Below are 9,727 nucleotides of genomic sequence, written 5' to 3'. Positions count from 1 at the left end.
GAGAGAGAGAATCTCAGGCAGGCTCCAGGCTCAGCACGAGATGGGGAGCTCCATCCCACCACCCTGAGATCACAACCTGAGCCAAAACCAAGAGTCACATTCTTGTCCTACTGAGCCACCCAGGTGGCCCATATTTGTATGTTTTAAAAAGAACTATTTCTAGGAAAACTGTTTAAACTGCAGAATTTGTGTTGTCTTATTTTTCCAAGGAAACTCCCTACTCCATCTTTTAGTCTTATTAAGACAAGTAAAATTAATATTTAGAATTCTAGTTTAGGGAAATGAACGAATGTCAACCGTATATTTTCTCTCTCATTCCCTGAAGTTTTTTGTATAGGATCTAAGTTTTTCTTAAAATTAATATCAAAACCAAATATTTTTCTTACTGTCTTACCAACTGATAATCATTATTATCACTGTATGCATTTAGGGTTGCAAGGTCAGAATTCTCGAAGTTGATAAGGTCCTGTAGGGTACCTTGCCTCTAATTATATGTACTTAATTTAGAATGATTACTTTGGTGTGTAATCTGAAAACCATTTAGAGTTATGGGTTTCTTATGTCATCTATTTTTACTTCTTAAAATAAGAATTTAAAAATCTAAAAATGTACCCATTATTAAAATAGCTGAATATAGAATACTTAATTAGTATATCTAATCACTTTATTTAATAGATCAGAGAATATCAAGACAAAATTAGTCCAATTATCTTTCCAAGCTAAATTTTCTCAATCATATGTCATACTCTCACCAAGTAATTGCCAGAAATAAAAACTAGATAACATACGAACTTTTCCCACAAATATTTGGGACAAATATTTTCCATAAAAATTCAGTATTATTTTATTTTAAAGTATTATAGCTTTCATATGAATCCCTAATTCATTTATATTATCTATTAGTTGATTTATTCATTCATTCATTTAGTCATCGCAAATTAACCACTACCTGCCACTGTTCTAGACTCTAGAGATGGAGATACAATAGTAAACATGAGGTTGTTCTTTTTTTTCTCCTAAGGTCAAAAACTTTTCTGATGCCTCCTTAGAGCTTCAACGCTTTAAAATAGCTTAGAATCTAAGTTCACATGAGCTGCATTTTTCGGAGGTTTACCAGGATGAAACTCGTTTTGTAGCCTTTAGCAGCCTCACGGAGGCATTTCTGTCTGGCAGTCAGCTCCCCATCAGGACTGATTCAGAAATCCAGGCCCTTTAAGTCTGGTGGCTTTGTTTCCTGCGGCCCCGGGCTCTTTGCCTCTAGCCCACAGAGGATGGCAAAGCACATTCATTTAAATGCCTTGACCAGAAGCAGCCCTTGTGACTTCTCTTGTGCTGCTGGTGAGCATTGGAGCATGGAGGGGAGGAGGCTAGGAAACATTGTCCCAGCCGAAGCCACCCTATAGCCACCCTTCACCCTACAGCCGAAGACACCCCTGTAGTCCTATTCTTAAATAGTGCTTAATACTTAAGTCTTCCAGAGATGGTCTCCCTCTACCTGTTGGTTTTTTTTTTTTTTTAATATATGTAACAAAAGTTACTAAGTTTCTAAAAAGTGATTCTCTTTGGAGCAATGCTGGTCCTACTGTCCCGGTTGGTCCTACTGGTAAACATCACTTTCATCAGGCTGTGATTCTCAGAACTTGCAGCTAAAAAAATCTAAGCTTTTTACTGAGTTAAACTAAAAATGGCTAGCATTAACATTACATAGCAATTAGCATAAAATTAACTTGTGCGCAAAATTGGAATTATAGGGGTCCATGGGTGGCTCTGTCAGTTAAGCTTTCTACTCTTGATTTTGGCTCAGGTCATGATCTCAGGGTTGTGAGATCAAGCCCTGCGTTGGGCTTTGTGCTCCGGGTGGAGTCTGCTTGAGATTCTCTCTTTCTCCCTCTAACCTCCCCCAACACGTGCTCTCTCTCTCAATAAAATCTTAAAGGAAATAGGAATTCCAAAATTTAAGCACACAGTCTTTTTTTTTTTTTTTTTTAAGATTTATTTATTTATTTGATAGACAGAGATCACAAGTAGGCAGAGAGGCAGGCAGAGAGAGAGAGGGGGATGCAGACTCCCTCCTGAGCAGAGAGCCTGATGCAGGGCTCAATCCCAGGACCCCAAGATCATGACCTGAGCCAAAGGCAGAGGCTTTAATTCACTGAGCCACCCAGGTGACCCTAAGCACAGTCTTAATCAAAGGTTTACTTTCCTAAATGTTTGTTGGTTCCAATATATTTTCATTATGTTTTTCCTGGGTTTTGGTCTCTGTTTTTAGAGAGCTGATGATTTCTGTTAACTTCCTTTACCTGAATCTCAAATCTTTTTTATGGAAACAAACCAAACAAATGTAAAAAGTCGCTGAGGTGCTCAGAGCTAAATGTAAATTACAATGGTTGGGAAGATTTTTCAGCTTCTAAGAAGAAACTCGACTTGACACTGCTGAAGCGGAAAGAGGACTTCTCATCTCAGAGAATACGAAGCTTCCAAACAGTGAAGGTGCGTAGGATTCACGCCAAGGTTGGGTCTTCAGAGGGTCAGAGGGACCTCAGAAACTGGTTCTCTGGGCCCCACCCTCCTGGCTGTGTGGGTGGTACCTCCCATGGTCACAAGATGGCAGCAACAAGCCCCAGCTGCCACCGTGTCCTGGGGAGAAGCCCCGCTCAGACTTCCTTAGGACTTCTTCCCTTAACACTCTTAAAACTTAAAGGACCTCAGAAAGTTTGTCTTTTTTTTTTTTTTTTTAATGTGGGTTGTATTGATGTTTACCAATTTTATAAATTAGAACTGAGAAAATGGAAGCATATTTATCAATTTATTTATAATACAAATAAACCTTTATGTGTTAACATAAATCACATAAATCACCATTTTTATGAAAAAAAAAAAAAACAAGAACACTGTTATCTAAAACAAATGTAGTGAGAAGAGTGGAATTGTTTTACATATGTTATAAGGCTCTGTAATGTCTGGCTCAACAGAGAGCAGGTGGGTTCTCATATCTGCTTCTGCACGCCATCGGTGGGGATACCCCACGATGTGCAACCTCTGGAAAAGACCAGAGTAATGTGGGTGCACATGCAAATGACATCTTGGTATTATTATGAAAACAGATCCCACAGGTTCCCTGAAAATGGGGGGTCCTTATATTTTTTTTAAGAGCTAAGAAGCTGTTCCCCAAAGGCCCCCCCCCCCCCAACTTCCCCCTTGTGATGAATTAACCAGCGCGGGATCACTTGCCTATTTCTAAGGGAAGAGAATCAAATGGGCAGGACTGGCTTATGCCAAGGATTCTTTCGTGTGCATCAGAATCTGTTAAAACAGATCGCTAAGCTCCCAACACCAGGGTTTGTGATTCGAGAATTTGGGGGTGGAACCTAAGAATGTGCATTTCTAGCAATTCCCTTGTAGGGGTGCTGCTGCTTGTCACTGTAGGGCTCCTGTTGTGAGACCCGGACTTGGACCAGTCAGGGAGGTAAGGGGGGGATGCCCAGGCTTCCCGGAACACGCTGGGATGTGGAGGGCAGGGATAGCTTAACAAATTGGGGTTCGGTAACACACAAAAGGGGAGAAGGCTGTTGGTACAACCAACGGCGTTGGCTGTCCTTACATTCTCAGAAAATTCATGGTAGATTCCTCCAAAATAGAGAAACACCTCAACACTGGTCCTGTTAGGTGACTTATCGAGGTCGCTACAAATATTCCAAACTATAGAGAAGCGCAGGGAAAGGGCCCTTTCTATTCCTAGCAGTGGATTTCACTCAAAGAACTAAGAGAATTTGGGAGGTGAAAAGGACCATCAGTGACAACACCCGCTCTGCGCTGTAGAGTGGGAGGAAAGGAGGCGGGAGATGGAGGGGGGCCCCACGCCCCCCCAGGCACCAAGAGGTGCTCCGAACCATACACCCAGCCCCAGGGAGCTCGTGTGATCTTTGGAAGTTCTTACTCTGGTCTTCCACGCGGTGGTTGAAGCAAAGAAACCAAAACCAAAACCAAGATAGGAGGAGAGGAGCAGGTTTCCCTTTATTCTTTTGCAGAGTGAGTAGAGAAATACTTTTGGTCCTAGACAGTGGCCCTGGGGTTACCTTTGCCCAGGAGGCACGTGGCCTGAGGGGGGCTAGGACAGCAGTAGCTGAGGAGAGGTTCTTCTCCGCAGGGAGGCGGCCCGGCGCAGTCACTTCCTTGTGTCCAGCGAGGCTCACCAGATGAACAGAGAGGCCCGGGGCGCTCAAAGCCACTTTACAAGGCTACCACTCCCCTGAAGGACCACCCTAGGACAAGGCCCTCCCTTATCCAAACCAAATCCCCCTCCTGTAAACCCACACACGCTAGTTCTTGATTTGGAATGTGTTTGGTCCAAAGTAAGGAGCTTAATAAAAATTTTAAAAGGAATTTAAAAACATACAAAGTTCACCAGCATCGTCTTCTGGGGTTTTTGTTTTGCTTTGTTTTGTTTTCTTCAGGTTAAACTTTCTTATTTTCTTCAACAGCTATTTATAAAACTGGGTAACATCATAATAGAGCTTCTAGGGTCCCCTCGCCCCCCATGGTTGTCACCCTTCACAGGTTAGCTGCAACTTATCAATGTCCTTCTTAAAACGTGACAGTGGTAGTCACCAGACCTGAGGGAAACGGTCTGGATGCGGTTAGCTATCCTAACTAGAGTGGGCACCACGGGCACTTCCTTCCTTATTCTGACCGCTGTGTTTCCATAATGAAGCCTAACTGCCTCTGGCATTTTTGGTTCTCAGGATATATTAGAAGACAAAAGGCTTGATCTTATTCTCTGAAGGTTCTAGCTCCTTTGCCATGGACACTTCCTGGCTCTCTGTATCCAGGATCCACTTTCCTAATCCCTGTGCCGAGTGTCTTGGTGGTTGAAGGGCTTGAGCCAGTAGAAACTTTGGGCTCAGAATTATGTTGTGGCCTGGAGGGAGGGAGGGAAAATATGACCAGATTCTGGGGGATAGGGAGGCAGGAAAGAGGGCAGGAAAGAGGTCTCTAAGGAGAAGAGTTTGGGATTGTCAGTATCTGAATGTCTTTGCAGGAGGCGTGCAGAGAAGGGCAGAGACCAACCCAGGCCCCCAGTTGTGACTTTCGGGCTCTGCTTACAGTAGCCCAGTGGGTCTCAGAGGCTGTGCTAGCCCCACTCTCCTTCACAGGTGCACAGCTGAATCTTGAGTGTAAAATATTTATGTCACAACGAGGTTGTCATAATGTTAGAGAGATGCTTCTCAGATAGCATTGGAGCTTATCGCGTGACCCAAGGCAGATGTAAGGATCGCAGAACTTTTAAAGAAAGGTCATGTATTTCTCAGAACTTTTGGAAGCTTGAGCAGGGTAGTAAGAAGTTTTTCTCAAGCTCGAACCTAGAGGTAGAGGACAGCAGTTAACAGAGTCAAATCATGAATACCTTCTACTATTTAAACACAACAAATACAAACACAATGAAACACACAAGAAACACAACAAAATGGGAATTGTTGACCCAGCAGGATCTCAAGGACTAGTGGAAGGGTTCTTCTTTTTTTTTTTTTTTCTAATGGTTTTATTTATTTATTTGACAGAGACACAGCAAGAGAGGGAACACAAGCAGGGAGAGTGGTAGAGGGAGAAGCAAGTTTCCCCCTGACAAGGAGCCCAATGCAGGGCTCGATCCCGGGACCCTGGGACTGTGGCCTGAGCCAAAGGTAGAGGCTTAACCAAGTGAGCCACCCAGGCATCCCAGGTGGGAGGGTTCTTATCACCAATCTCCTTTCAAATGGTTCCCAGTTGCCTCAGGTTTCTAAACAAGAAGCAATCACTTTCATTTCATAATTTAAAACTTTTTTTAAAAAGCTCAAAATGCAGGGATGCTTGGGTGGCTCAGTTGATTAAGTGTCTGCCTTTGGCTCAGGTCACGATAGCATGTCCTGGGATCAAGCCCTGCATCAGGACTCACATGGAGCTCCTGAATCAGGCTCCCCACTCAGCGGGGAGCCTGCTTCTCCCTCTCCCTCTGCCACTCCTCGCCTGCGCAAGTGCCCAGCGTTTGTCCTGTGGTAAGCATTTAATAAACCTGATCTATTTTTGATTGGGTACCTCTTATGCATACAGCACTATGCTAAGTACTTTACATAAATTGTTCCATTTAGGGACGCCTGGGTGGCTCAGTTGGTTAAGCAGCTGCCTTCGGCTCAGGTCATGATCCCAGCGTCCTGGGATCGAGTCCCACATCGGGCTCCTTGCTCAGCAGGGAGCCTGCTTCTCCCTCTGCCTCCAGCCTGCCACTCTGTCTGTCTGTGCTTGCGCTCTGTATCTCTCTCTCTCTCTCTCTAACAAATAAATAAAAATCTTAAAAAAAAAAAAAAATTGTTCCATTTAATTCTTCCAACAGCCCTGTGAGGTAGATATTCTTGTTTGGACGTATGGTTAAGGAAATAGCGTCAGACATGTTGTTCTGGTTGTCACTTGTTCATAAGCAGTAGAAGCAAGACTTCAATGAAGACCCTTGCTCCCAAGACCATTCATGTAGCCCCGGACACTGTGGGAAGCCACAGTGTCAGAAAATAAACTTGAGGGCTTTTACAGTTTTGCAGAGAGTTGGCTGTACACATGCCCAACAGAGCTTGGATAAAAGAGTTTATACATGTGGGCCCTAGGGAAAGCCATGGTTTTGGGAGAGTGGATTCAAGGTTAATGCTTTTTCATTTTGCTGAAGAAAGTACTGCTGCCTCCTGACGGTACCCATTACATCATATTTATACTGTTTTGTAGATGGCGTTCGTTAGGTCAAGGAAGTTCTTCAACTGCATATTTTCATCTTTAATTCCTTCTGCTGCTAACTTTTACAAGTCTGACAGTAAGGATCAGATTTTTCATGATTTGTTCCAGGCCCTGCTTGCTGATCCCATTAGTGTGTGTGTGTGAGAGAGAAAAAGAGACTTTAAAAAACACGTTATGTATATGTTTTAAAGTAATTCTATTTAGAAGTTGATTATTTTGTGGGAAGGACCATCCTGGATAATTCCTTTAGTTTCTCCACAATGTTAGGTGTAATATTGAATTGTCATTTGAAGCATAATGGTCATTACCTTGAGTGAAGGCTCTCTTTTATGTTTAAGGTACTCTAAGACCTAAATAAGACTGCTTATAAAATATTACCCAATAATGCTGATACTTCTATTAAATGTTTTATATTATGCACATACATGGAGGCAAATATTATCATTTAAAAATTAACTTTTATAAAATTAGAAGTAGTCTAGGTAGCACTTTCCAACATTTGCAAAATCATAGGCATGGAATTTCAGGACGCCTTGTCCGACTCCCCCCTCCCCTTTTTTTCTGAATCAGAAATTCACAGAAGCAGGAATTCTTAAAACTGAAGCTGACTCAAAGATTTGGCAAATAGGCAAAATAGAAGAAAGTGCAGAACCCATGCAAAGAGTGGCTGCTGTACTTAACTACATAGGACATTTATGCCTTCAGCTAGAAAGGATGCCGATCATATTTTTAAAATTAATAATAATAATAATAATTATTATTATTATTTTGAGCAGGCTCCAAGCCCAGCCCAGCCTGGAGCCCAACAGGGGGACTGAACTCACGATGCTGAGATGGAGACGTGAACCGAGATCAAGACGTGAACCGAGATCAAGTGTGGCAGGCTTCACCAACTGAGCCACCCAGCCGCCCCTGATCTTGTCTATTCTTTTTTTAAAGTGCAGTTATGTGAATAATCACAATCAGCGTTGTTATTTCTTCGTATATACGGAAAAGGAAGGATGGATGCATAAAGTTTCCGTTCCTAGCAGGACATCAATTTAATAGGGGAGGAAAACTGTGAATTCTTTTTCTCTGATGGTAAAACGACGGACCCCAGGCTTTTCTCTATGAGACCAACAGAGAGAGAGACACTGAGGTCTGAGATCACCATCACAGACACTTGAATGACTGTCTTCATGGGAAGCTCGCTGCCCTGATTCACAGCCCAAGCAAATCGGCGCTTTCTCGCGGCTTTCGGCTTACGACAAAATGTGATGTCCACTTCCGGCTCAAATGAAGTTGGGCCCGCGCGCACATCATGACAGGACCCGTGGGAAGGACTGCTCAAGTTCGGTGTTCCCAGGCTGGACTACTTCAACCATTTTCATGGTTGTCACAGGCTGGGAAGTAACCCTGCAAGGCGAGGGCTGCGAGTTGTGCGTGTGCACGCGCGTGAGTATGGTGTGTGCCCGTGAGTGCGCGCGCTTGTGAGAGCCGGTGTGTGCCCGTGTGCGTGTGTGCACGCGTGAGTGTGTGCTCGTGTGAGCGCGCCGGGCCGGCGGGTCTGTGGAGTTGGCGGTTTCGTGAGTGCGAGCAGGTGGCCGGCGGGGCGGCGGCTCGGGCTGGGGGGGCAGAGCGCCAGGTGAGGGCGGCAGGGTGGGGGTGGGGAGGGTGCCCAGCCCGGCCCGGGGGGCGGGGGGCGGGCGTCAACCGCTGGGGCGCGGGTCCCCAGCGCGAGAGGGCTCGAGGCCGGCTGGGGAGGCGCCTGCCAGCCGCGCCGGGTCACGTGGCGCGGTCACGTGGCGCGGAGCCGGGCCCAGCGGCGGCGACGGCCGAGGGAGGCGGAGACTCGGCCGAGACGCGGCGGGGGGGGGCGGGGGCCAGGCGGCGGCGGCGGCGGCGGCGGCGGCTGTGGCGGCGGCGCGGGGCTGCTGGAGGCGGAGGCGGAGAGGCGCGGAGGAGCGCGGGGCCGCCGCCACGGGCGCTAGGAGGTGAGGCGGGCGCGGAGCCGCTGTCACGGGCGTCCGGGGCCGGGCGCTGCCGCCCTCCCGGGCGGGGAGGCGGCGGGCCCCGGCGCCGCCGGGAGCGCCCTCCCGAGCCCCGGCCGGGCGCCGGTCCCTCGAGGTGGGCGCCGGGCCCCCGGCTCCGGCCAGGCCCCTGTGCACGCGCGGGCGGGGGGCGCGGCGGGCGGCGCCGGGCCGGGAGGGCGGCAGCGCCGGGGCTCGGCGGGAGGGCCGGTCCCCGGGCGGGGGGCGGGCGGGCCGTCTTGGGTGGGCTCTCCCGAGGGCGCGGTGGGCGAGGGTGGCGGAGCCCGGGCTCCGGGCGGCGCTGGCTGCTGTTCTGCTGTTTTAGCCTTTTGTTTCAGCGTACAAGAAAATGGGGCGAAATAGAGCTTGGTGTGCGTGTGTGTGTGTGTAAATCAGGAGGCGTTTGGCTTGGAGCCATTTTTTTTTTCTTAATTGTGGAGAGAGAAAATCCCTTAACACGGTTTCCCCGGGGAGACGGGGCTGTGCTCCTCCTCTTCCTCCCCAACGTCGGGATGGAGTGGATTTCCCTCCCTGCCTCTGCCCACCTTCTCGTCCTCCAGTCTGTCTCCCTCCCTCCTTCTCCTTCCCGCTCCACCTCGGTGAAACCCCCCGAGCGAGCGGGGTGTCTGCAAAGCGGCCCGGTCACCTGTCGTAGCAGCTGCATGGAAATGCTGGCGCTTCTGCTGTCTGGTCTGTGCTTTTTCCTCTGGCAAATCACGGAGATTCCGCTCAGAATACCAACCCTTCCTCTTTTCCCTGCGCTTAAAAACAAAGTGTATGATGCTGGTTCCAAAGTTTGACCCGCTTGGGCAATTGGCGGGGAGAGGTGTCTGCTTTCTCCTGTCACACCACTTCAAGGTTGGAAAGGTGAGGGCCATCTAGCTTTGTGGAAGGAAATGAGGGTGACACAGTCCCACCGGGGATGGATGTGACTTACCTGCTAAATTGCTGTGGTGATCAGA

At 47.5% G+C, this 9,727-nt stretch overlaps 1 protein-coding gene across 4 annotated transcripts in view; it reads left to right on the top strand.

Moving 5' to 3' along the window:
* Positions 1–8,631: 8,631 nt before the first annotated feature.
* The window catches only part of TULP4 (TUB like protein 4), a 232,007-nt gene continuing 230,911 nt past the window's right edge, over positions 8,632–9,727 (top strand). For 3 of the 4 annotated variants that reach the window (XM_059176654.1, XM_059176653.1, XM_059176650.1), the window contains exon 1: positions 8,632–8,729. The gene's annotated coding sequence lies outside the window, so the exon portion shown is untranslated. The remainder of the gene's footprint in view (positions 8,730–9,727) is intronic. The other variant, XM_059176651.1, reaches the window with a different exon arrangement.

This window comes from Mustela lutreola, chromosome 6 (genome assembly GCF_030435805.1).
Source record: "Mustela lutreola isolate mMusLut2 chromosome 6, mMusLut2.pri, whole genome shotgun sequence".
Classification (NCBI taxonomy): Eukaryota; Metazoa; Chordata; class Mammalia; order Carnivora; family Mustelidae; genus Mustela; species Mustela lutreola.
This window is presented reverse-complemented; position numbering and strand designations above follow the sequence as displayed.